A 23,797-nucleotide genomic window follows, 5' to 3' on the forward strand; every position below is an offset into this window, starting at 1 on the left:
TTTTCTAGAGTGTGCAAATCCTCCCAAAAGTCTGTTAATGAAGTGACTGTGCCTGATATTACCGTCTTAACTGTTAGTTCTACCACTGAAACAGCTGCTAAGCTAATGTGTACTGCTACTATTACTGTACCTACTACTGCACAGACATGCACTGTTGAGTTACTATTTGATACGGGGTCTGGTGTTTCTATACTGCCTGAGAATGCTTACAGTGAATATTTTGGTTCAAGTAAGCTAAGTGAACCTAGAATGCAGCTTGTTACATATTCCAGAGAGAAGTTGAATGGCTAGGATGTCTTAAAGCTGACATTACTTACAATGACAAGAGTGCCTCCACATACCTTTACATGGAGAAAACAGGGACACCTATACTAGGTATGGACCTGGTGACTGCTCTCCAGCTACAGACCAAAGGAGGACAGTTAATACCTGAGACTGCCAATGTCTGTGCGACACTCCACCAAACCGAAGCTCCGCCCACTACCAGCAAACAGAAAAGTGAGACTCCAGCTGCGTTTGGATGTGCAAAGGACTTTGTACACGAAGTGAAGGTACGACCAGAAGTGAAGCCGGTACAACAAAAGCTTCGACGCTTACCACTTTCAGTATATGATGCCGTTTCCGATGAACTAAAGAATCTGGAGGAAAATGGGATTATTGAGAAAGTTGATGCATCTGAATGGGTATCCCCAATTGTAGTCACTAAGAAGAAGACAGGTGGCATACGCATGTGCGTCGATTTGAGGGAACCTAACAAAGCAGTAGTCGTTGGCAGCCATCCCTTACCGCTGATTGAGGACATACTGTCTAAGCTGCGTGGATCTGTCATGTTCTCTACGCTGGATCTCAAATCTGCATACCATCAACTGAAGCTGCATGAAGAGAGCAGAGGGCTCACCGCTTTCATTACGCATGAAGGCTTGTACCAATACTGCAGAGTTCCTTATGGACTGAGTTCTGCCCCTGCTACATTTCAGAAGATGATAACGATGATCCTCAGTGGCCTCAAAGGGGTGCAATGTTACCTCGATGATATAATCCTCTACGGATCCTCAGAAGCTGAACATGAGGCCAATCTCCGTGCTGTGCTGCACAAAATCAATGAAGCGGGACTGAAACTCAATGTTGACAAATGTCAGCTCCGTCAAACTACTCTGAGCTTTCTTGGCCAAAGGATCAGTATAGAAGGTCTGCAGCCAGATGACTCTCATGTCGCTGCTATCCTGAATGCCCCGCCCCCTACTGATCCTGCAACCCTGCGCACATTTCTTGGTCTGAGTGCATGGTACAGCAAGTTTGTGCCCAACTACGCAACTGTTTTTGAACCTATGAGAGCTCTGCTGCGAAAGGACAGTTTATTCCAGTGGAATGATGCAGCTCAAGCAGCATTTAACCAAGTCAAGAAGATGATTGAATAACCCTGCTCTAGTGCTGTTTGACCCCAAAAAGCCTACCATATTCTCTACAGACGCTTCAGACTATGGGCTAGGTGCCGTCTTGACTCAGCTGGACAGTACTGGTGAGGAACAGACTGTTGCTTTTGCATGTCGCAGTCTGTTGGACGCTGAGAGAAAATATTCCATTGTTGAGAAGGAAGGGCTGGTCTGCTGAGAAATGGCGTACATGGCTCCGGGGAAGGAAATTCCTGTTATGCACCAATCATCAAGCACTTAAAACACTCCTGACTACCAAAGGCAATAACCGCGCTGGTCTCCGGATAGCCAGATGGTCTGCGCGCCTGATGGAGGTTGACTATGATATTGAATACAGAACTGGATCTTTGAACTATGTCGCTGACTGTTTATCTAGACTCCCACTTCCCGAGACAGACACTGCATGTGCAGAGAATGTGGAATCCGTTGCAACCATTCTCACTGATCTGAGTGCTGTGTCTGTGGGTGACTTCCAGTCTGAGTGCTGTGCCTGCCCAGTGCTCACAAGCTCCGCGCACAGATACGGAGGGGCTGGCCCTCACGAAAGAAAGCAACTGAGCCTGACTTACAGCGATTCTTCCTGATCCGCCATGAGCTTGCAGTCATGGATGACTGTATTGTCAGAGGTACTCATCGGTTGCTGGTGCCTGAGTCATTGCAGAAAAGACTCGTTAATATTGCTCGTGAAACCCAACCAAGGCATTGTGCGCACGAAACAACGCCTCAGAGAACTGTATTGGTGGCCCAAAATGGACTCCCAGATAGAGACATTGATTAAGAACTGTACAACCTGCAGACAGAATGATAAGTCGACTGTAACCCATGACGCTCCACTCCAAACCGTTCCCCTACCAGCTGCTGCCTGGGAAAAGGTTTCGGTGGACATCGTAGGTCCATTTGAGATAGGACCTGCTGATTGTAGATATGCCATAACACTGGTGTAGCCCGTGGAATTAGATACCACACAGGACACAATTACTTCCGGGGTTCTTGTAGCTTTAATTTTATTGTTTGAACCTTCGAATGCAGATCGTTTTACTGAGTGCATACATTCCTGTGTCTTTCGAGCAAACAGCTCATAAATGTTCACAGATGTGGCAAGTTTAACAGAAAAGATTTTAAAAAGGGAAATAATAAATACAAAATACGGTGCAAAATACGGCAGTGGACTATGTACGTTAAACAGGGTTTAACAAAGACATGTGGAACTTCCTGAAGATCGCGCAACTTCTCACTCTGTCAGTTACCTTTAAACAGAATTAAAATGCATATAAAACCTTTACATCCCAAATGCAATGGCATGGTGTGGCTTTATTCACGCCAACATTACCTTGTCATGCCTGCAATGGCGAACAGCGGTCGACGGCTCGCGCCCAAAATCACCGAACATCAACTCCAGTAGCGTCTAAAACAAACCATCTTGTCAAATTACCGACATACAATATTGTTTGGAATAATGTTACAGGTATATTTCACAAGATATTTACCCTTACTTACTACGGAGTCAGAGCACTGTCACGCCGCAATCTTCAGGCGCTCCACACAAGAAAAAAAGAAAGAATACCCAAGATGCACTTGGATAACTTGCACGGAGTTACAATAAAAGTCCGCCACTGCCACTTACTGGTCAAAACATGCAATGACAACCAAAACTATAAAAATACACTCACAATCTGCCTCACAATTTAAATACATCAAATGACATTTTACATGGCTTGACAGTGTAACAATTACATATATTAACAGTTAAACTATACTAAATTTAAGTGGAAAATCATTTAACATATTTAACAGATTTACCACCCGGCTACACTGGTAGATATAGTAAATGGCCTGAAGTAGCCTTTGCTCCCCGTGCTGACACAGCTACTGCCATCAAGTTCCTGACCACTGTTTTCTCTCGAGAAGGGAATCCAAAACGACTGGTCAGTGATAATGGACCTCAATTCCTCTCTTTGAATTCTCTGACTTTCTCAAAAAGAGGGAAATCAGACACTTGAGATCTTCAGTTTATTATCCAAGAGCCAATGGAGAAGTTGAGAGATTCAACAGAAGCCTTAAAGACTGCCTACAGACCGCATCAATCCAAAGAGAACCCTGGAAATCATTCCTGAGAATTTACCTGATGGATTACAGAGCAACGCCTCATTCTATGACTGGAGTATCCCCTTCAGAACTGCTCCATGGTCGTCGAATGAGAACAAAGCTACAGGTGATGGAGATGCCTGTACCTCCAAAAGATGGACACGCTGTGCGTGAAAGAGTGAAGCAAAAATAAGTGAAGACGAAAGAATACACAGATGCTCACAGACACGCTAAATCAACTGACTTCCAGTCCAGTGATAAAGTACGGATTAGGAAGCCATGGAAAGTAAAGAAAGGAGAACTGAAGTTCACAAAACCAAGGACTGTTGTGACAAAGAAAGGACCCAAACACTTACTTGCTGGATGATGGAAGGATTTGGAACGCCTCACACTTATCTGCACTGCCAGAGTTGATCCCGGATACTGACTCTGACAGAGCAATGGACTGTACTAAACCAGAGACTGATAAACCACCTGACTCTAACTCTGATACCCAGCTCAAGTCTACCAGGATTAGAAATCCACCTAGCTGGACCAAAGACTTTGTCATGGGAAAGTGGGGAAAAAAAATACTGCTGACTAATGTGGGGAGGAAAAAGAAAATGTAAAAACTGAATGATGTTATTGGGTTACATACATTATTCAGAGTGTAATACTGTCAGTTCTAATCTAAGGTACTAGAAGTATTCTTTGTTCAAAAGGGGAAGATGTGTCCATATACATACATAGTGATGCATTGTGTTCTGTTAATGCTATTTACGTTGGAGACTGCTAAGTGGCTCTACTATGGTTTATATGTTCCAGGTACTGTGAGTTACGCATGTGTAGAAGGAGTAGAAGAAGAAAACGTGTTGATGAAAAACTGCGAAGTAAAGTACATGCTCCCCTGTTCCTCTGCTTCGTGTGTTGATGTCTGATATTGAACCAACTACACAACAGGCCCGTTTTCGGTTAAGTTTGCATTTTGACTATTTTGAGTTATGTTTAGTTTTTTAGTTCTTTTGGGCAAGGGGATCAAGGTAAGATGCCCATAAGCAAACGCCCCATCTGTTAGACACACTAGGTTAGGAGCGGTTGCCACCTTCTGTCCTTAGGTTTGGTGCTTTTCAGCACTGTCAAGGGGGGGTTACTTTTGCGAGTAGTTTATTATTTTGGCAACCGTTCGGTTCCCTTGCCCTGTCATGGTGTCAATTTTTTTTAATTATATTTATACGTTTGTCTCACTGTGTTGCACCCTCACCTCACTGTTACCCAATACACTAATTGTTGCACCCTCTCCAGACCGAGGGACGTAACAAATGGGGGCTCGTCCGGGATATTGGCGGCTTTGGTCTGGCAAGCTGCTGGTTCTTGTAGTGTGCTGTGTTAGCGTTGGGCGGTGTTAAGCACAGTGGTCATTATCGCGTTAGTGTTAACATGTGTTGTTGGTGTGTTCTTGATTTGGTGGTGGGTACGGCTGTGGCTGCTGGGCCACTTCCTTTCGTCCTCTGCCGTGGTGTTGGTGCTGGTGGCAGAGCTTCGTGCTGAAGTGGACGAGGTCGATGTTAAGGCTAAGCTGCCGGCCAAGCTGTTGCAGATCGATCCCTAGTCCCCTGTGTTGCACTGGTCATGGGTGCTGGTGTAATCGGGTGAAATATGTTCACACTGAAATCGATTAGTTGGGACTGAATCAGTTTTCAATTGCTCATGTCTGAGGAGATGTGACTAGAGGGCGCGCTGGAGGCTCTCGTCATTAATACAGTTGATGAAGAGCCAGCAGCTGTCCTGTATTCATTTCTTCCCCTGTTCCAGGGGTATTACATTTGGAGGCACCGCTGGGATGAGAGACGTGAGGCTGGTGTCCCGAAGCTGAGGAAGACGCCCGCATCGATCATCGCATAAAACAACCCAGGTGGCAGAGAGCCCGCGCGGCTACCGTTGGGGTGAAAGCCTAGTCAAGGAAGGCGTGCATCCTCAGGTACAGCGTGGTCACTAGGGGGTAGCAAAGTCCACGGTGACAGGCGAAACACACTCCCACACAGTTTGTCACTCACCTGCCAAGATGGAGTCAGAGGTGGAGGATTTGCAGTTTGAGATTAAAGCAGCCGTTTTTCAATTTACTACAGACCAGTTAATGCAAATATGTGAGTTTCTTCCCATCTCAGGAACAAACAAACAAAAAAATGTTGGCAAAACTCGTAAGGCGCTTGTTTTGTATATCATCCAACATGTTGAACGTGATGAACTAAGTGAACTTGAAGATGGCGGTCTGTCCGAACTGTTAAACCTAATGGACATGATACAGACCCTTCAGAAGGCTAGCAAAAATAAAACGCTTGAAGATGAAAATGAGGAACAGGATAAATTAAAGAGAATTAGAACAGCTAAAACTAATGGTGCAACAGAAGGAAACTGAAATGCAGGAACGAGCCCACAGAGACAGAGTATAGTGACCAATAAAACTCTACCAGTTTACAATATGAGAGGCCGTATAGGCCATATCCCATACTTTTAACTCTCACATACACATGTAAAATACTCTCGCATACTACTGAAAATCCTCCCACATACTACTGAAATGCAATACTTGTATGTAAGAGGAATTTCAGTAGTATGTGACAGGACTTCACGTGTATATAAGAGCATTTTCAGTAGTATGTGAGAGCATTTTCAGTAGTATGTGAGAGCATTTTCAGTAGTGTGTGTGTGTGAGGCCATTCTCAGTAGTGTGTGAGAGAGGATTTCCACTGAAAAGGGATGGACTTTGCTGGAAAAGGAAGGCAGGCTAGTTTTTTTTAATCCCATTGGTTATATTGTGCGAAAACAGGAAGTCTTCAGTGAGGTATCATTTTAGCAACCGCTGGTGCTCTGTCTCCTTTAACCATGAGGACTTTACATATAGTTTATCTCATTTTTCAAGTTCAGTTGTTTTTGAAGACAACAGCTAAAACAGAAGATGTTGTGTTTCTTTAACAGTGCATTGCAATGTGTTGAAGACGTTCAAAGAACAGCTGACTGAGTTGGACAAGATGGACTACTTAGGGAGCTAGATGACCACACAAGGACCCTATCTACACTACCGTTCAAAAGTTTGGGATCACCCAAACAATTTTGTGTTTTCCATGAAAAGTCACACTTATTCACCACCATATGTTGTGAAATGAATAGAAAATAGAGTCAAGACATTGACAAGGTTAGAAATAATGATTTGTATTTGAAATAAGATTTTTTTACATCAAACTTTGCTTTCGTCAAAGAATCCTCCATTTGCAGCAATTACAGCATTGCAGACCTTTGGCATTCTAGCTGTTAATTTGTTGAGGTAATCTGGAGAAATTGCACCCCACGCTTCCAGAAGCAGCTCCCACAAGTTGGATTGGTTGGATGGGCACTTCTTTGAGCAGATTGAGTTTCTGGAGCATCACATTTGTGGGGTCAATTAAACGCTCAAAATGGCCAGAAAAAGAGAACTTTCATCTGAAACAGGCTCTAACCAGAGTAGAAAAAGAAGTGGGAGGCCGCGTTGCACAACTGAGCAAGAAGATAAGTACATTAGAGTCTCTAGTTTGAGAAACAGACGCCTCACAGGTCCCCAACTGGCATCTTCATTAAATAGTACCTGTTAGAGCCCGTTTGTGCTGTCCTCTGAAGGGAGTAGTACACACCGGTGTAGGAAATCTTCAATTTCTTAGCAATTTCTCGCATGGAATAGCCTTCATTTCTAAGAACAAGAATAGACTGTCGAGTTTCAGATGAAAGTTCTCTTTTTCTGGCCATTTTGAGCGTTTAATTGACCCCACAAATGTGATGCTCCAGAAACTCAATCTGCTCAAAGAAGTGCCCATCCAACCAATCCAACTTGTGGGAGCTGCTTCTGGAAGCGTGGGGTGCAATTTCTCCAGATTACCTCAACAAATTAACAGCTAGAATGCCAAAGGTCTGCAATGCTGTAATTGCTGCAAATGGAGGATTCTTTGACGAAAGCAAAGTTTGATGTAAAAAAAATCTTATTTCAAATACAAATCATTATTTCTAACCTTGTCAATGTCTTGACTCTATTTTCTATTCATTTCACAACATATGGTGGTGAATAAGTGTGACTTTTCATGGAAAACACGAAATTGTTTGGGTGATCCCAAACTTTTGAACGGTAGTGTACATTTTTGTCTTTTCCCATATTTATTGATGATCCAGCTAATAGTCAATATAGGATCACATTGGAGTCCTTGCACATGTGTTTTTTGCTCTTTTAAGTGGATATGAAACCAGACAGAGATCCACTGAAGTGGCCCTGGTCCCACCAACCACTTCAACTAGCCTTCCAGGCCGTCCTAGGTACAGCATTTCACTGGAGCAGATATCCCACTGTATGTCTCTTGGCATGAATTGGCAGAGAATTTCTGCATGCTTAGGCATCAGTCGACGGACACTGTACAGACACAGGCAATACTTAGGAGTCCAGCCGTTAGAATACACTGTGCTATCAAGTCATGCTCTGAACAACATTATAAGGGATATTCTCCAGAACACTCCAAATGCTGGTGAAACCTATGTACTTGGGAGCCTTCGATCACGGCAAATAAGAATTCAACGTTGGCGTGTGAGACAAAGTTGATCCTGTTGGGCGGTCATTTAGGCGTCACCACACCATACGCCGTCGGATTTATAATTTTCAAACTCCTAACCAGTTATGGTAAGTGGAATGTTAACATGGTTACACCTTATACTGTTATATGCTTACTTTTCTCCTTGTTTGGGGTGCAAGACTTGGATTATGCTGGTTTCTGTTTGTACTGATCATGTTGGTGACCGGTCAGTTAAGTACTGTTTTATGCAGACCAAAAAATGTGGACCACCATGCCTAGAGGTGGTCATGGCCGTTTGACTAGGTGGCACTCCAATGTCTTCAAACCCACCAACAATAGACTATGAACTTAATCTGTTCATGTTTGAGCTGGCTGATCTGTACAGTACATTGTGGTTTAGATCTATTCTGACATAATTCCACCCCAAATTCAATTAATGTTGGAAATGTAGACCTCAAATTGGCAAATTAAACTTACCGTAAGGTGTTTGTGTTCCTAATATTTGCCATTTCTACAACCATGTTTTTTTTCCCCAGGCACATAGATGGAAATCATAAACTTGTGAGGTGGAGGATGGTATTCCATGGCTCTGTGGATGGCTTCAGTCGGACCATAATTTACCTATGTTGTGAGGACAACAACAGGGCTTCCACTGTCCTGTCTTTGTTAACCAGAGGTGTACAACAGTTTGGACTGCCTTCGAGAGTCCGAAGCGATCATGTTATGGAAAACATTGACGTTGCGCGCTTTATGCTGGAAAAAGGGCTGACTTAACAGAAATAGTATAATCACTGGTCGAAGTGTTCACAACCAGCGAATAGAGAGATTGTGGGCAGAGCTTAATAGAGTGGTATCATCACATTACTGAACTTATTCACCTTCATGGAAGAGCAGGGACTCTTAGATTCGTTGAATAATCTCCATCTAGTTTGTCTCCACTTCATTTACTTACCAAGACTTCAAAGGACTGTTACAGAGTTTAGAGAGCAATGGAACCATCATGGCCTTTTTCAACTCAAGGGGGCCATACACCCCTTCAACTGTGGCAGAGAGGTGTTCTGAATAACGCAGGAGGAAGTAATACAGCTATTAATGGCATATTTACTGTTAACAGTGATTTTGGTGTAGAAGAGGATGGACCACTTCCTGAGTTAGAGACAACAACTAATGTTGTTGTTCCATCAAATGACATTGTAATAAACCAGACAACTAGGAATCTCATTCAACAGACATTTGAAAACGTATGGAAAACGATGGAATTGATTTATTTTGCAGTCTTTTACATTTTATGGAACAGAGACATTCATAAAATATGCATGTCTTGAAATGTTGGCTGTTCAAACTTACAACTGTGCAATCTGCTTGGATTTAAACTACAAAAGGTTTGCTTCATGTTTAAAGTTAGGCTAGTAATGTTGCTTGTTCAATAAGTTGATAATTATGAAATAACAATTAACTTATGTTGGTTTATATTGGTTTCATAGCTGAACTAAATGAAAAGACAAACACTATTTCTCAAACATCAGTTAAAACTGCAGAGGTAAACTGCACCAGTTCATTCAACAACCCTACCCACATTGTTCAATTATAGGGCTTTCAAAAACAAACACAATTATTCAGGCCCCTTGCTTTCTTCACATTTTATGGTGGGAGTACTTGGAATTAAAACACTGCGTTAATGACTTGTGTTGACGCCTTGAGTGTATGTTTATTCCATGCCAAAGCCCTGTGTGTTCCCTATTGCAAAGTCCATACTGTCTGTGAAGGCTTGGTAAGAGGTATGTAAAGGCAACCTGAGGCAGTTGATGCAAGTATTGGCCAGTGGCAACCTTGACTCGAGCAATTCATGAAGAAAAGTGATGGATGGCTCGGGGGAGAAACCGATCGGAGGGATCTCGCTGGCTCCAGTTGCGAAGGCTGGGATTTTCTGAAGCTTAGATGATCCTTGTGCCTCTACTGAAATAAAACACACCAGAGAATGTTAGTTGAAACAATAAAACATAATGTTGATTATCAGCATAAATGAGGAGCAACACACAGAAGCGTACCCAGCAAGCATTGTAAATAGGGGCAATTCTTACAGCATGGTATTGCTTACCTTCTACCTCCTGCAAATAGTCCCTCCAGAAGGGAATGACGGTCTCTTCAGCTGCTCTCTTGTTTGTTCCTCGTTCAGAAGATCGAATATGGAAGAGATCCTCCAATATGTCAGCAGTGAGTGTATGTGGCTCATGGCAGAGCAAAGGACGGAAGCTCTCTGGGTGCTGTTGGATCACATCTAACACGACAAGTGTCCTCATTCCTACCCTGAATCTGCATTCAAGAAAAGACAGTAAGCATGACTACTGCACACTTGGCACAATCCTTAGCACACACAATAATCTGCCCACTGAGTTAAGTTGATTCAGTAAAATTAAATTCCATAAAATGCCCTAATTCAACATGCTGCTATTACAAATAAAGTGGACTGAACTTGAAATCAAGACAAACCTTTCAAATGGTCCATGGACCCTGTGGATCACTTGAAACATGAGGATGTACTGAACAAGCAAATCTCTGTCCTCTATACTCGTCAGTGGCCTGAGACAGCCTGCATTTGCCAAGTAGTCCAGTAGTGGCGCTGTAGCCCGTTTCAGGTCATCCAGGGCAGTGCACTCTGAGATATGACATCAGAAATACACAAAGGTCGCAAAGAATGGTTAATGTGACATATATGAGAGATATATGAAGCAACTTTTAACAGTGCTCTTCTCATAACCCTCAATGCCGAGTGTCCACATACCATTTTTGTTACAACCAGAAATCTTAATGCAATCATTACTCATTGCAGTTGATATACTACAGCTAACAAGTCAAACAAATCCATCTAACCATTTGGGGTGGTTCCATTAACATGCGGATTAAAATGACATTATCCGTAGAACAACAATCTGCACAATTACCTTTTTGACCTTGTCATGTAGGTCAGTATTAGAAATGTCTTACAGGACAGGCTTGGCTGACTCTGGGCCACCAACGAGGCAGGAAAAAAGAGTTGGAGAGAGGAATCCAGGACTAGGACCGCCATGCACAAGGCTCACAGCAATTGCTCTGCCGGCAATGAAATACCTGTCCTCTCTCAGAGCTGGGGAAACATAGGTAGCATTACCTCATCAAATGGATAGTTCACTCTAAAATCCTATTATTAATGAGCACATATGCTCAAAACAGTCAATTCCCCAAATGTGTATGGTTAATAAATTAAATAAATACCTGCACTATCAAGAGCCAAATTCAGTTCCCCCTCCTTTCCTTCAAACATAGATGAAACTGCCATGGCTTCCAAGAGTAGTCTCAAGAACTCTCTTCTGGGACCGCCCAAATCCACAGCCTCTTCTTCTCTGCCCATGGCGTCAGAAAACTTGATTGACATCCTGTAGTTTGGATTGTAGGATGATCTCTTGAAGCCATGTACAGCTCCATCCATCACAGAGGCCCGATTTATGTTGAACTTGCATTTTTGGTCGGTGTCAATTCTGCTCGCAAGATTGAGCAGTAAGTCACGTGCCAGCATGTTATCAGGGGCTCCTTCCTCCCTGGTGAATAGAAGACAAAACTTTTTTTAAAACCTGTAATATGTTGTATGTTCCCACGGTAAGAACTACAACTGAGATGGATCTGCTGGATGACATATGGGGAGACATGAGGTTGAAAACATCAAATCTAGACAAAATATCCAACGCACCATTGCAACACAATCAGATTGTGTATCAGAGCATACAATGACAAACCAGTCCTCAGGGTCCACCGTCCTCACTACATTTGGTCTTTTCCTGCACCAGCATACCTGATTCGACCAATCAACTGGTTGCTCATGAGCTGAATGTAATGTGCTGGTGGCAGGATAGATATATATGGTTGGGATAGTGGGACTTGAGGACTGGGTCCTAGATCCTCCTAGGTATCTGAAGATGACAGACTATAAAATTAATCCCACAACGTGACTGCTATTTGCACATTTCAGAAATAACACGCGAGAGGGAGTGCTTTATCAGTGGTTATTGGCACGGCTGTGCTGGCTTCAGTACTCAAGCTAGTGGGGATGCTGCACTCTAAACACTGGGCACATTATTAGCTACGTCTCCTTGTGTTGAACACGAGAGGGCAGAACGCAGCATGTCCACTGACCAGTTATCAAAATGAAATGCCAACACACTGGCTATGCTAGCCAGCTACTATTTGTTTCCAAATTAAGCTTGTTTGATGTTATTTGATTGCCTTTCAAAACTATCATAGCTTCGGCAGGCAGTAATAATTAGCACAGTAATTTTTACAGGTGGTATTTGTATAAACAGTGTATCATTATTTGTCACAATATTGTGTCCCATCACTATCATTGTGGGGTTCCTAATGATTGAATGCCAGGCGTTTAAATGCTGGGGTACTTACATTTGACTCTCAAAACTGGCCAGTATTGCTTGGTTAAGTTCTTCTTCATCTGAGGACATCTCTGACAGTGAACTTAAGATGGATACGTAGGTGTTATAGTCATCATTGTTCTCTCTTGAGCTCCAGTGGCGCAATCGGTTAGCGCGCGGTACTTATACGACAGTATTCAGCAGAGCCATGCCGAGGTTGTGAGTTCGAGCCTCACCTGGAGCAGAGTTTTTAGACGGCGTCCTCTTTGAGTGTGTGTGTGTACATACACACAGGGTGTTGTGATGCGTCTAGTGCAGCAGTGTGTAGTTGGAGGGAAGGTGCATGTGTTCTTCCAACCCGCTTGTGTCCTTCCTGCCCTTAGCTTGCTGCCGCTGGCTAGCCTTTGTGGCGAATAGGGAAGCATCCTAGCGTGTAAGCCTTCCCTTGCCAGTACATAGCCTCTCCTTCACCAAGACTCCTGCCAGGCCTCCCCGTGGCCACACATTGTAGCTGGGGTCTTGCGGCCCCAGGCTAACTTGGCAGGGGATCTCGGAGCAGCAGTGGGCCCCAGAGATATGGTGTGCAGGCCCACCCTGGTGGACACGCCCTGGCACCTATCAACCACTGCCCCGCTGCCTTATGGGTGAGTCTGGAAGACATAAGGCTAAGGGAGCTTACCCCAACAGAAAAGCAAGCTGTGGCGGCACGCTTCGAGGCGGTTTCCCAAAAACTGGATTTCCGGCAGCTGCCTGCAGTTGTGTGGAGGTGCCGGTCGTCTAGGGATCCCCCTTGCCATCGGAACCATCTCCTCTACAATCAAGTCATGTGGCGTTGGGAGAAGCGCACCCCCCATGCCACTTTAAAAACCATCTCTGCGCAGGTATCTTCTGCTATCTGAGTCCTCAAAGGACCCACAAATAGAAGAAGATGGTCATCATCGGGCACGATGGACAACCAGCAAGCAAGCAAGCAATTGTTCTCTCTTGATGTTGATGGAGCTGGGTTCACCATAGCCCTGGTGGTGATGGGGCCACTGGACTCACTTGATGTTAACGGGGTCTGGTCCACCATGGCCCAGTCTATGGACTCTCTTGATGGGGTCTGGTGCACCATGGCCCTGGTAGTGATGCAGCCACTGGACTCTCCTGATGTTGGTGGAGCCTGGATCACCATGGCCCTGTCTACGGACTCTCTTGATGGGGTCTGCTCCACCATGGCCCTGGTGATGATGCAGCCACTGGACTCTCCTGATGTTGACTGGGTGACAACCTCCACACAGCTGTTATCGGAGTCTGAAACATCAAACTTTAAAAACAAAAGAAACAAACAGCAATAAATAAAAACAAAACATTTAAACATGTCAGATGATCTATTCAAATTTGAAAGAATGTTAGTTTCTACATCACTAATGTGACTGACTTCATTCCGCTCTCTGCGTTGTGTTTTTGTCACTCATTCATTCGACACATGTTAAGGGCTTGCCCAGGGTGGGATTCAAAACTGTGTATTTCTGAGCTTGTCCGTTTGCGAGACACTGCTCTAGCCCGGGCAGCACTCTGTTTCCTCTGCAACCTGCACGGAAGTGTTCGCTATTCCCACACCTGTAGCAATGCTGACAGTATTCCTCTCCTCGATGCTGACACATGTAACATCTTGGTCAGAGGCGTGGCATTTGATATCTCTGTGGTGCAAACCTCTGCTGAAACTGGGCTGCTCCATTCAATACCCTCGAACCACTCGCAGCTCGATATTCCTGCACTGGTCCACCTGGCTGGTGGAAAGCTGTGGCACTCTCTTTATTCCAGGCCATGAACTGTGGCTGGAAATACTGTGGGCGGTTGGCTGTCCCATAATCTGTCCCTTTGCTAGTGGGAGGATACAGTTTTGGTGTATTTTCTGTCTTATGAATAGACTCTCTAATTTGTGATACCTCTGCCTTGAGATCTTTCAACAGTACAATTTCTGCTTTGATTTCCTTGAGGTCTGATAACACATCGGGAGAAAGTGCGACTATGCTTTGTCGAGCTGTACATTTGTCTCCACTTACATCACTAGAGTGGACAGCGTGGACACTGGTGTGTGTCGCTGTGGTGTGATCTGCCTCTTTTTATCTTGTCTCTCTTTCTCATTAGCACATGCCATATTGAGCCTTTCCAAGAGCAACTCATCTGAAGTAGTTGGTTGTAGCAGGTTAGGTTGGAGATTGGTTTTTATGCTGGATATCATGGATGGCCTCGGAGGAAACACCATGTTCTCACTGTTAGACCAGGGAAAGGCCTACCATCAGGGGTTTATGGCAAAAGACAGCAAACACCTGACAACTTTCGTGACACCCTGGGGCTTGTATGAATGGGCCCGGATCCCCTTCGGACTTATGAATTCTCCAGCAGCATTTCAACGCTGCATGGAGGAGTGTTTAGAGGGCCTCCGAGACAAAATATGTGTGCCATATTTAGATGACACCCTCGTGTTCAGCAAAACATTCGAAAGCCATGTCAGTGATTTAAGACAAGTGTTGCAGAGACTGAGACAGCATGGAATCAAATTAAAACCAAGCAAATGTGAGTTATTCAAAGCTGAAGTTCGCTACTTTCGGAGAATAGTATCGGCTGAAGGAAATTAAATCGATCCTGCTGACACAGCTGCCGTGAGGGTTCTGAAAGATAAGAAACCAAAAACGGTTGGCAAGTTAAGGCAGATGATGGGACTGATAAGTTACTATCGCCAGTCCATAAAAGACTTTTCTCGCATCGCTAGCCCCCTTTATGAGCTGACCAAGGCACCTGCCCATATGGAAAGCCCACAACCCAAGGGAAGGAAGTGGCATAAAAAAAAGAAATGTGAACGTGGTGCCATCTCACACACCAATACAATGGACAGAATCACATCAACCAGCTCTTGAGTGCCTGATAGACCGTCTGGTAACACCACCAGTCCTGGCATTCCCAGATTTCTCCCAGCCGTTTGTTTTTCATACATACAGACACATCCAATAGGGGGTTAGGAGCTGTGCTATATCAGAAACACGGTGGGAAGCTACATGTAATTGCGTATGGATCCCGGACACTGTCAGCATCAGAAAGAAAGTATCACCTCCATTCAGGTAAATTAGAATTTCTCGCTCTTAAGTGGGCGATTACAGAAAGATTCCGCGACTATTTGTATTACGCCCCCTTTTTCACCGTTTACAGAGACAACAACCCCCTGACTTATGTGTTGTCTACTGCGAAGTTAAACGCCACAGGAAGTAGGTGGGTAGCAGAATTAGCAGACGTTAACTTTACCGTAAGATATCGCCCCGGCAAAGAGAACATTGATGCTGATAGCTTGTCTAGAATGCCGGTAGATGTTGGGAAGCTGATGAATGAGTGCACAGAGGAGATGTCTTATGATGCGGTGGGAACAACTGCTCAGGCAGTAGAAACACAGTCAGAGACAAACGCCTTATGGTCAATGGCCATCTCTGTCAAGAGTCTGCTCGATGCTCAAGACACTTCAGTTGTTTCATTAACACCAGCACAGATACAACAGGATCAAAAAAACGACTCACATATTGGACCAGTTTTGCAGTACAAAGTGTCTGGAGTGAGGGCCTCACGTCAAGAAGTAAGAAATCTCAACGAACAGAGCTGTTGTCTCCTCCGTGAATGGGACAAACTGGAGGTTGATGGAAATGGAGTCCTCTGGAGAAAGACAGTGCACAGAACACAACTGGCATTGCCTGAAAAACACAAGACTGCTGCATTAAAGGAGCTACACAACCAGATGGGGCACCAAAGCACTGACAGGACAATATCGCTCGTTAGAGACCGCTTATTCTGGCCGTACATGCAGCGGGAAATAGATCAATATGTGATGAGCTGCACTTGCCTTAGACAAAAAAATCCTACCCGAGAGACAAGGGCCCCTCTTAAAAACATTGTCACCACCCAGCCATTTGAACTCGTGTTGGTGGACTTCCTCCATGATTGTAGATAATTTCACACGTTTTGCACAGGCGTACCCTACAACAACAAAGTCTGGAAAAATAGTGGCTGACAAAATATCCAATGATTACGCCTTGAAATTTGGATTATGCGCATTCACCACGATCAGGGAGGTGAGTTTAAAAAACCAACTTTTCTCACAACTGAGCAAATACTGTAATGTGGCCGGATCAAGGACTACCCCTTTACCATCCACAGGGGAACGGTCAGGTTGAACGTTTCAACCGAACGTTAATGCAGATGCTTAAGACTCTCGCAAAGACAAGACAAACTGGAAAGACTCTGTCAATAGATAGATGGCGACAGATGCTTCGGACTACGCTGTCGGCGCGGTTTACGAGCAGTGGGTGAGCGGCGCGTGGCAGCCGCTCACCTTCTTCAGCCGGCAGTTGAACCTGAGAGAGCGCAAATACAGCACCTTTGATCGTGAGCTGCTTGGCCTTTTCCTCGCTGTTAGGCACTTCTGTTTCCTACTGGAGGGCCGTCGGTTCACGGCTTTCGTCGATCACAAACCGCTGGTGTTCCTGATGGCCAAGGTGGCAGAGCCCTGGTCAGCCCGCCAGCAGCGACAGTTGGCCTACATCTCAGAGTTTACCACTGACGTGAGGCATGTCGCTGGGAAGTCCAACCCGGTCGCCGACTGTCTCTCCCGGGCCATCGCTGGTGCCGCCTGTAATGATCTGTGCCCTCTGGCTATGTTAACTTATAACATTAATAAAGCAAGGACGACTTCTCTCGTGCTGGGTGTTTATTCACCGACCGGATTCCGACTGACGTTGTTACGTACATCACGTGACTTTGTTGTGGCGCTACGGAAAGCCGTAAGGGACATTAGCAAATCAAATGTTACTAGCAAATATTACATCTCCCTTTTTCTGAAAAGTGCTGCTTTCTCTGCAGAGATACAGACCACGTTGAGCACGTTTATAAGCGAATACAATCTTAATAAGAAAGAATATGAAAGTGGAACTCTTATATAACTGGACTGCAACAAAGTAGTGTAAAACATTTCCCTCACTGTCTAAATGTGACACCGTAATAACATTTCATCTTTTTTTTTTTTTCATTTCATTACTGGTAACTGCAAACAGCAGGTAGGTACACAAGGTAAGTGAACGCTGTAAATATTTCTTTTCAAAACATAGCAGGTATAGTACAGGTTGGTGTAAAATTCTCTTTTTTTTAACATTCATAAGTCAAGGATTTGTCTTGGTTTGATCGTGCGACCTGACCTCGTGGTGTAACCAGGCTGTGTGTCTGGTTGTCGCTGATTGTTCGTGTCTGGAGGTTCAGCATGCTCTTGCTGATGGGCTTGTGTGTTGTTGTTAGCGCTGGTAACAGTCTGCTGTGAAGTGTGTGTGTGCGTAGTGTGAGTGTTCACTCTGCTTTGTCGCAGGTGTTGACGGTTGCGTTGGTAGATCTGACCTTCTTTGGTTTGGATGTGGTAGCTCCTGTCTGTGTTCGCTGGTCTTTCCACAGTTGCAGGTCTCCAGGATCCATCCTCCTGCCGGAAGCGGATTGGTGTGCCTGCGGGCAGGTGGGGCAGAGGTTTGGCTGTTCGGTTGTAGTATGCCTGCTGGCGCTGTTGACATACCTCTCTCCTTTTGTGAACATCCTCCTGACTGGCGATCTGTGGCTGCAGGTGTTTTGCTGTTGATGGGAGAATGGACCGCAGCCTCCGACTCATCAGTAGCTGTGCCGGTGATTTCAGGTTGTCCACCGGTGTGTTGCGATACTCCAGTAAGCTCATGTAGGGGTCTTTGTTCTCAGCTTTGGCTTTGTCCAGGATGCGTTTGGCCGTCTGGACAGTCTTCTCGGAGAGGCCGTTGCTCTGTGGGTAGTGGGGGCTTGTGGTGGTGTGTGAGAAACCCCATGTCTGTGAGAAGTTGCGGAACTCACCAGAGCTGTAGCACGGACCGTTGTCGCTGATGATAGTCTCGGGGATTCCGTGTCGAGCCATTGCTGCTTTCAGCTTCATGATGACGGCAGATGAGGTGCAGCTGTAAAGTCTTTCTAGCTCGAAGAATCTGGAGTAGTAGTCCACAGTGACTATGAAGTCCTGTGAGTTCCATGTGAATAGGTCTGTGCCTATCACTTGCCACGGCCGCTCGGGTATGGCGTGTGACATCATTGGTTCCTTTGCATTTGCGCTGCGCCGTTCTTGGCATATGCTGCAGTCTGCTACCGCATCCTCGATCTGTTTCCCCATGCCAGGCCAGAACAGTAAGTCTCTTGCTCGGCATTTGCTTTTTTCCACGCCAAGGTGGCTGGCATGGATGCGCTGTATCATGTCCTTGCGAAGCTTTTGGGGGACAATGATTCTCTCACCTTTGAACAGGATACCGTCCATTTCTGAGATTTCTGCTCTGTGGTTCCAGTATTCCTGGATGCTGGGCGGGCACTTTTTCTTTGTGTCTGGCCAGCCAGTGAGTGTGGCTCGTCTGAGTGCGGTGAGCTGTGGATCTTGCGCTGTTTCCTGCTTGATTTCTGTGAGTCTTGTGTCGCTCACAGGGATGTTGCTGAGGACTGTGTGCACTTGGGCCTCCATCCCTTCCTGTAGGTCACTGTCGTGGTGTTCTATTGACTTGCGTGACAGTGTGTCGGCCACCGGTATGTCCTTACCGGGGCGGTGGATGATTTGGATGTCGTATTTTTGGAGCGCCAGGATCATCCGTTGCAGCCGGGGTGGTGCTGCTGCCAGTGGCTTTTTTAGTATTGCCTCCAGAGGCTTGTGGTCTGACTCCACAATCACTTTTCGTCCGTACATGTACTCGTGGAACCTCTTGCAGCCGAAGACCACAGCGTAGAGCTCCTTCTCTATCTGTGCGTAGTTTTCTTCAGTGCTGTTGAGTGACTTGGACGCATAGGCAATTGGTTTGCCATCTTGGAGCATGACAGCCCCAAGGCCACTTTTGGATGCATCCACTTGGAGTCGCAGCTCTTTCTGCGGGTCGAAATATGAGAGTACTGGACCTGGGTGCTGTGTAATGAGATTCTTCATCTCTTGGAACGCCTTGTCGTGGACTGCATCCCACACAAACTCACTGTCCTGTTTCAGAAGCTGTCTGAGGGGTGAGTTTATCTGTGAGAGGTGTGGAGCAAATCTGGCGAGGTAGTTGATCATGCCGAGGACTGTCTCCAGCTCTGCTTTGTTCTGTGGGGGTTGCATGTCCTTGACCGCCTTCACCTTGTGTGGGTCTGGTTTGATGCCTTCGTGTGAGAGCGTGTGGCCGAAGTAGCTTACCTCGGACACGCATATGTGACACTTGTCGGGGTTGAGCCGCACCCCTCGCTCCCTTGTGCGCTTCAGCATCGCTCTGAGACGCTGGTCATGTTCCTCTTTAGTCTTGCCGAACACTAGTATGTCGTCCACTATGGCCGTCACACCGTCCAATCCTTCATATGTTTCATCCACGCGTCTCTGGAACTCGTCTTGAGCGGACACGATTCCGAATGGCAGTCTGAGGAAACGATACCTGCCAAACACTGTGTTAAATGTCGTCAACATTGAGGATTCAGTGCTCAGTTTGATGGCCCAATAGCCTGACCGCGCGTCTAACACGCTAAAGTACTCAGCTCCAGCGAGCTTTGTGGTGGCGTCCTCCAGCGTGGGGAGGGGGTAGTGAGGTCGTTGTATCACTTTGTTAAGAGCTCTGGGGTCTAAACACACTCTAAGTTTGCCTGTCTTTGGCTTCTCAACAATGACGAGTGCGTTCACCCATTCTGTGGGTTCTGTTACCTTACAGATTATGCCGCCTTTCTCCATGCTGTCAAGCTCGTCCCTCAGTTTGCTGCGTAGGGCGATGGGGATTCTGCGTGGCGGGCAGACGACCGGCGTTGCATCTGGTGTGACGCGGAAGGTGCACTCGCCTGGGAACTCTCCTATTCCTTGGAAAACATCTGCATACTCATCCATTATGCTCTGTGATGTGACATTGTTTTCCTCGCTCACAGCCATCACTATTTTTACCAAGTTTAGGTCACGGCATGTTTTCATTGCCATGACTGGTGGGGCGTTTGTGTCAATGACGTAAAAGTCCAGCATAATTGCATTGTCTCTGTACTTACATTTGAGTTTGCATGTGCCTTTCACGCTCAGCGCGCCTCCTCCATATTCAGTGAGTCTGTGTATTGCTGGTTTCAGTGTCACATTTTTGAACAGCGCCAGAAACAGGTTGGTGGGAATAGTATTGGCCTGTGCCCCAGTGTCTAGTTTAAACTTTACCTTCTGTGGAGGTGTGCCAATTCCAACCTCTACGTAAGCCTGCTCGTTGCTTTTTCCGTTGTTCTCTATTGAGATGCAGTCTATGTACAGCTCTGTCTGTTCTCCCACAGCGGTGCTCTCCACTGTAATGTTGTCGAAGTACAGTTCTTCCTGCTCTCTGTCAGTGGTGTACTCTTCTGGGTTCTCTCCGACGGCATGTACTGTGCCGCGGTAGTACTTTGTCTGTCCCTGGGAGCTAGACTTGCATACTTTAGCAAAATGATTGAGCTTCTTGCATTTAATGCATTGTTTACCCTTAGCTGGGCAAGTGGCTTTAGCGCCGTGTAGCCCTCCACAATAGCTACACGCCCTAGCGGCGGTGCTAACGTTACCCTCCCTTTGTCTGAAGTTAGCGTTAGCTGCTTTGGGTGCGTTCGGTTTGTAAGTCTTTCTGCCTATTGCGTGCACCGTTTCATGTGTGCTGCCCTGGCCCATAGACTTTAGCTGTTGCTTTGCTAGCTCGTGTGAGCGGGCTACATCTATGGCCTTTTCTAGCGTTAGCTCAGCTCCCTGGCTAAGTAGCTTTTCTCTCACTCTGGGTGAGTTGGTGGCAAACACGATGCGGTCCCTGACCATCTCGTCGGCATTTGGGTAGCCACAGTCTTTGACTAGGAGCTTTAGCTCAGTTACAAATCGTTCGAAGGATTCACTCTCTCCCTGCATCTTTTCATGAAATTTATATCTGGCATAAATCGGGTTTGCTTTGGGGGTGATGTACTCAGTGTACTTATCGTAGTACGTTTCTAGCTTCTTGGCTTGTTCTCCGCTGAGTGTCCAAGTGTTGTGCACATCGCGCCCTTTTTCCCCTATCCAGAGCAGGAGGTAGCTGCATTTCTCCTCTTCATTCTTCCCGCGCAGGGGGCCCGTGAACATTAGCTCCGTTGTTTGTCGAAATCGTCTCCATGCTTCAGGTAAGTTCGCCGATTCCCAGTCCATCCGTGGAGCTGGAACGCCGTACGAATCCATATTGGGTATTTAAACTCCGCTACTCTGACACCATGTAATGATCTGTGCCCTCTGGCTATGTTAACTTATAACATTAATAAAGCAAGGACGACTTCTCTCGTGCTGGGTGTTTATTCACCGACCGGATTCCGACTGACGTTGTTACGTACATCACGTGACTTTGTTGTGGCGCTACGGAAAGCCGTAAGGGACATTAGCAAATCAAATGTTACTAGCAAATATTACACCGCCCATTTGGGACTCGACTACAGCCAGATGGCGGCTGACCAGGCCACCGACCCAGGAGTGCAGGCATGCAGGACCGCCGTCACAGGGCTGCAGTTGGAGGATGTGGCTTTCGACGTGCGACGTCTCTACGGGTCAGCCCCGACCCGTCGTTCCGACTGCTTGGAGGCGGCGGGTCTTCGACGCAGTCCATGGGCTGTCTCACCCTGGCAGAAAGCCTTCACAGAGGTTGGTGGCGGCAAAGTTTGTCTGGCATGAACTCAAACAGGATGTGAGGGACTGGGCTGACACCTGTGTGGAGTGCCAACGCTCCAAAGTGCCAAAGCGCCCCTGATACCTTTCACAGTACCTGAGAGGAGGTTCGACCACGGGAATGTGGACCTGGTAGGCCCCCTACCCCCCTCCCATGGTTTCACATACCTGCTCACCATGGTCGACAGGACCACGCGATGGCCAGAGGCCGTCCCGCTTTCGTCCACGACAGCGCCTGAGGTTGCCTGAGCGTTCATCGGAACCTGGGTCGCCCGCTTTGGCACCCCATCTGACCTCTCCTCGGACAGAGGGCCGCAATTCACGTCAGCGCTCTGGGAGGAGATCGCCGCGGGTTCAGGGGTGAGGCTCCATCGCACCACAGCGTATCACCCTCAGGCGAATGGATTGGTCGAGAGGTTCCATCGTTCGATGAAGGCCGCATTGTGGGCTACCCTCAAGGACGACCGCTGGGTCGACAAACTGCCTTGGGTCATGCTTGGGCTCAGGACGGCCCCCAAGGAGGACCTCCAGCCCTCATCCGCCGAACTGGTCTACGGACAGCCACTTCGGGTCCCGGGGGATTTCCTTCCCACCGCCACAGCTCCCTGGTCCGCCATCTGCCAACGGACTGCGCTGCAGGAGGAAGCCAGGGCTTTTGTTCCGGTCCCCACTTCTCAGCATGGCGGCTCTCAGTCCTATGTCCCCGCGGAGCTGCGGTCGGCGGAGTATGTTTTCCTCCGTCACGACGCGCACCAGCAGGCTGGAACGGGTTTCTGTGGACCGCCTCAAGCCTACTCACCTGGACTTAGACCGCCCTGTTGGTCTGGCCCTGCCCCCACGGCGGGGGCGCCCCCCGGCCCTGCCCCCCTCCCCCGGCGAGCCGCCCCCTGCTTCCCCAGCCCCTCCCTTTCCCCTGTCCAGCTGTGAGGACTCTGCTGCTTTGCCTGCGGTTAACCAACCCCCAGCTCCTGTTCAGCGGAGCCGTTGGGGCAGAGAGATCCGCCCCCCTCGCCACACTGACTTTTCCTATTAAGGCGAATTCTGGGGGGACGTGTGTAGTGGTTATGGGGATACATAATTCCCCTTACTGAGCTGGTAGGAACGTTAGTTTACAGCTGCTGTTTCCTCGGTTCGGGTTTACAGTGACACACTTCCGCTGCGCGGGTTTTTTGTTGTTGTTATGGTGAAGGAATAAATGGCGCACTCCGCCAGAGCCCTAGGAAGAGAGGGTTGCGTCAATGAGGGGTCAGAACGCGAGAGGGTCACGTGGCTCACGTAGCCGCCGAATAGTTCCAAACGAAGCTTGGCGGCTCATTTAAATGAACTGTTTAGCCGCGATTTCTGCTAACTACTGACCAATATGTTCAGATTTTTACATTTATATATAGATATAGATACATTCCAACGTGACACATATTCTATGCGCACTGCTTGGAACTATCCGGGGCTCCCATGATCCGCCGTTGCTGTGGCCCATTGACGTCTACGGAGTTGACGTAACTCTCTCCTTCTAGGGCTCTGGTGCACGTGGTGTAGCCGAAAGAGAAGGTTGTCACGACTCCTGATTGAGCTCCGCTACAGTCACATGTTACTGGCATGTGGCACTGTCAGGGTTTGTTTTGT

At 46.8% G+C, this 23,797-nt stretch overlaps 1 non-coding gene across 1 annotated transcript; it reads left to right on the top strand.

The window, feature by feature from the left end:
• The first annotated feature begins 12,630 nt into the window (after positions 1–12,630).
• Positions 12,631–12,724, top strand: trnai-uau (transfer RNA isoleucine (anticodon UAU)). The gene is made up of 2 exons: positions 12,631–12,668; positions 12,689–12,724. It is a non-coding gene; the product is annotated as a tRNA-Ile (tRNA).
• Positions 12,725–23,797: the final 11,073 nt, after the last annotated feature.

This window comes from Lampris incognitus, chromosome 15, assembly GCF_029633865.1.
Source record: "Lampris incognitus isolate fLamInc1 chromosome 15, fLamInc1.hap2, whole genome shotgun sequence".
Taxonomy (NCBI): domain Eukaryota; kingdom Metazoa; phylum Chordata; class Actinopteri; order Lampriformes; family Lampridae; genus Lampris; species Lampris incognitus.